General features: G+C 42.9%; 1 protein-coding gene across 2 annotated transcripts in view; it reads left to right on the top strand.

Annotated features, from left to right (window-relative positions):
- Kcnd1 (potassium voltage-gated channel subfamily D member 1) overlaps window positions 1–4,274 on the top strand; it is a 15,254-nt gene that overhangs the window by 4,736 nt on the left and 6,244 nt on the right. The window lies entirely within an intron of this gene.

Genomic DNA, 4,274 nt, shown 5'->3' on the forward strand with positions numbered 1-4,274 from the left:
TAATAAATTAACCTCATGCTTTTGCAGCGGTCTCTTTCCTGGTTCTTGGAGAGTGGGGTTACCCACGCCGGTTATTATACTTCCTGCCTCTGCCTCCCAAGTGCTAGAATTAAAGGCATGTGCCACCACTGCCCAGCTAGTTTTTAAGTTTTTTTGAGATAGAATTTCACTATGCAACCTTGGCTGGCCTAGGACTTTTTATGTAGATCAGGCTGGCCTTAAACTCATAGAAATCTACCTGCCTCTGCCTCCAAAGTGCTAGGATTAAAGGTATGTTGCCTCTATGCCTGGCAAGATAAATCTCTTAAAATAAAGTTTAGGGTGCTATAGAGATGGCTGACTCGTTAAGGAAACTTGTTGCTCTTGCAGAGGACCCAGCTTTGGTTCCCAGCACCCACATGGCAACTAACAATGCTCTGAAATTCCAGTTCCAGAGAATCCAGTGCCCTCTTCTGACCTCCTCAGGCACTGAATACATGTGGTGAACACATGTACATGCAGGCAAAACACTCACACATGTAAAGTGAACTAAATCAATATTAAAAAAATAAAATTTAGCTTGGTTGGTAGAACACACCTATAATCCCAGCATCCCCAGGAGCAGAAGCAGGTGGATCTCTATGAGTTCAAAGCTAGCCTGGTTTACATATCGAGTTCCAGGCCAGCTGGAGCTGTATAGTAAGACTCAGTCTTAAAATTAAAAAAAAAAAATTAGACAAGCCAGGAGGTATATAGTGGTGTATCTTTAATCCCACGATTTAAGTGGCAGAGGCAGACAGATCTCTTATCAATTTGAGGCTAACCTGGGCTACATAGCATGACCCTATCTTTAAAAATACATAGGGTTATATTTAAATTTTCAAATTCTTCTTCGCACTTTGTCACTCTCTTTTCTCACTTCCTCAGGGTCCCAGTTTCCTTCTCTTTTCTTTGAGACAGTGTTACATTATGTAGCCCAGGCTTGCCTTTTAGTCCAAGGTGGCCTCAGACTCAAAAGCAATCTTCCCACATCAGTCTCCTAACTCAGCTTAGAGTATAGGCATAAGGCACCCTGTCAGGTTCCTCTCTGTAAAAGGGGAAAGGATCACTTTAAGAGGATTCAGTGATGCCATGTGAGTTCTCTGAAGACTCTGGCACAGGATACACAAGTATCAGTTTCCTATCTTTTTTTTTTTACATTTTGAGGATTCATGTCAAGCCTGTCAACCTTCTAGGAGTTGTTTACTGTGTGAGCATTGCCTCTGAGACTTTGTGATTCTTGATGTTTCCCAGAAGCTATTTTTTTAAAGATTTTATTTATTATTATACATATAAGTACACTGTAGCTGTCTTTAGACACACTAGAAGAAGGCATCAGATCTCATGACGGGTGGTTGTGAGCCACCATGTGGTTGCTGGGATTTGAACTAAGGACCTTCAGAAGGGCAGTCAGTGCTCTTACCCGCTGAGCCATCTCACCAGCCCCCACCCAGAAGCTATTTTTAGCATTACTTTTCTTTTCCTTGAGATAGGTTCTAAGAAGGCCACACTGCCCTTGACCTCACCATTCTCCTGCCTCTGCTTCCTGAGTGCTGGTATTCCAGGCCTAGGGAACCCACCTGGCTAAATCCATATTAATTTTTTACTGCCAATCCCTGAGAGGAAAAAGTTGAGAGAGATGCAGCAAATGGAATCAGCTATTTCATGACACTCTTTTCTTGTTAGGGGAGGGCCATTATTGGAGACTAAACCTAAGGTCTCACCATAGTAGCCGCAGGCTCTGTCCCAGCTCTCAAAATGTTTGGTTTTATGGCAAAATCTCAATTTGTACACCAAGTTGGCCTCAGATTTTTACAAATCCTTTTCCTGCCTCTGTCTCCCAAATTCTGGGATTCTAGGCTTGTGCCACCATTCAGTATCCTCTCTGTCTATCATGATGTGTATGTACCCGAATGTGTGTGTATGTGTGGGTATGTGCACACGTGCGAACATGCATACATTCAATCCATATGTATTTTTTAGTTATTATTATTGTATGTATGTATGGTGTATGAGTGTCAGTAAGTGCATGTAATAGCATACAGATGGAGGTTAGTGGACAACTTCGTACAGTGGGTTCTCTCCTTCTACCTTTACCTGGACTCCAGGGATTTAATTCAGGTCATCTACCTTGCAAGGTAAGCTCTTTGCAGCTAGGACTTCTTGTTGGCCCCTGTTGTATATATTTTTTGACAACACATGCTCTCACTGTATAATCCTAACTGGCCTGGAACTTGCTATGTAGACCATGCTGGTCTTGAACTTACAGAAATCCACATGGCCTCTGCTTCTGAAGTGCTTGAACTAAAGGTGTGCGCCACCACACTCTGCCACCTATATATTTTGAGATGGGTTTCTCATTGAGACAGAAGCTCGTCCATTTAGCTAGATTGACTGAGCAGTGAGTTCCAGGGCTCTGCTGGTCTCTGCCCTTCCCGGGCTGGGATTATAGGTACACGCCACTGATAACAGTGTTTTACATGAGTTCTGGAGATTTGAACTCGGGTCCTTACACTTGCATACACAGCCATCTCCCCAGCCTCCTTACAATGTTTATAAAGATATTATACAGACTCCAAATCTCCATCATTAGAATTATGTAGGCTGTTGTTATTCAGTCTCTGTAGAATGAATGACTGAATTTGGTCAGTGCCTTAATAGAAGTACAAATGTTTCTCAGAAGTAGTGATTAATTTGGGTTGGAAGTTCATGATTGGATCAAGTCAATAAATCTTGAGTCCTACCGTTGAGTTGGCAATAGATACCTCGATGCCTTTTGCCACATACAGTCCTCAGAACAACTGTGACAGTCAGTGCTCATGCCTTGTGAGACTTAGTCCGAGGTGACTTATCACATAGCTAGAAATGTCCAAGTTATAGAGGCTCTGGAGCAGATTCCTGAATGCTTAGACCAAATGAAAAGCTCTGGAGATAAAGATAAAGCTCAACTGAAGAATGCTTGCCTGCCATCCATAAAGCTCTGGGTTCAATCTCTAGCATCGCGTGAATCCAGCAAGATCACGGGTGCCTAGAATCCCAGTACTTGGGAAGGAGAAGCAAGAGGATCGGAAGTTCAAGGTCATCCTCAGATACATAGTAGGTTTGAGATCTGCCTGGAATACATGAGACCCTGTCCCAACAAAACAATAACAACAACAGCCACAACACTACAACTCACAGGGCCTAGAAGCTGAAGACTGCAGAGGCTGTATTTCTCAATGGAGTTCCAATTGGTGGTGTGGTTCGAAAAAAAAAAGTGTGTTGTACATTCCTGGGCAAATTAACTGTGGTACCTCTCTGAGCTTTGTTTTCCTCCTTTGAGAAACAAACCAGCAAGCAGTTGGTTCTGCTCCCCCTCCATCAGAGAGGCGTGGCTTGGAGAAGGCAGGGTAGTTTTGAGGCTCCCTATCTTTCATAGGAGGACACTTTCAAAGCTCCTTCTTGGAGGAAGAGTCCTTCCTCTCAGGAGACAGAGGTAGGTAAATCTCTGTGAGTTCAAGGCCAACCAGATCTACCAAGAGAAAGCTAGGCGCCAGGCAGTGGTGCCACACTCCTTTAGTCCCAGTCCTTTGGAGGCAGGGACAAGCAGATCTCTGTGAGTTCAAAGCCAGCCTGGTCTACAAAGAGAGTTCCAGGACAGCAAAGAAAAAAAAAAAAAAAAAAAAAAAAAAAAAAAAAAGCTCCTTTCTAGAAAATGTAGAGAATCCTCCTAGAATACAGAGCCTCTCATCTGACCTTTAGTGGTGGGACTCTCCCTAGTTTTTATTTCTTGTTTTCCTTTCTGCTTGGTATTAGATTTCCAGCTGACAGCCCAATGCATAGCTTAGATAGGAGATAGGAGCAGCAGATGTAGAGACTGAAGCTAGTCCCCTTTCTCAATTGACCTCTACGGCATTCTCCCCATTTTGTCTTCTGTTTTGTTTTGTTATGCTTTGTTTTGTTTTGTTTTGTTTTGTTTTTTGGTTTTTCGAGATAGGGTTTCTCTGTATAGCCCTGGCTGTCCTGGAACTCACTCTGTAGACCAGGCTGGCCTTGAACATGCTTTGTTTTTAAGACAGGGTTTCTCTGAGCAGCTCTGGCTATCTTGGAACTTGAACTGTAAATCAGGCTGGCTTCAAGCTTAGAGGTCCACCTGCCTCTGCCTCCCGAGTGTTGGGATGAAAGACGTATACCATATGTGTAGCCATTCTCCTCATTTTGAAGATTTTTTAAAATACTTTTTTTTGTTGTTTTTTGTTTGTTTGTTTGTTTTGTTT

This window comes from Mastomys coucha, chromosome X (genome assembly GCF_008632895.1).
Source record: "Mastomys coucha isolate ucsf_1 chromosome X, UCSF_Mcou_1, whole genome shotgun sequence".
Classification (NCBI taxonomy): domain Eukaryota; kingdom Metazoa; phylum Chordata; class Mammalia; order Rodentia; family Muridae; genus Mastomys; species Mastomys coucha.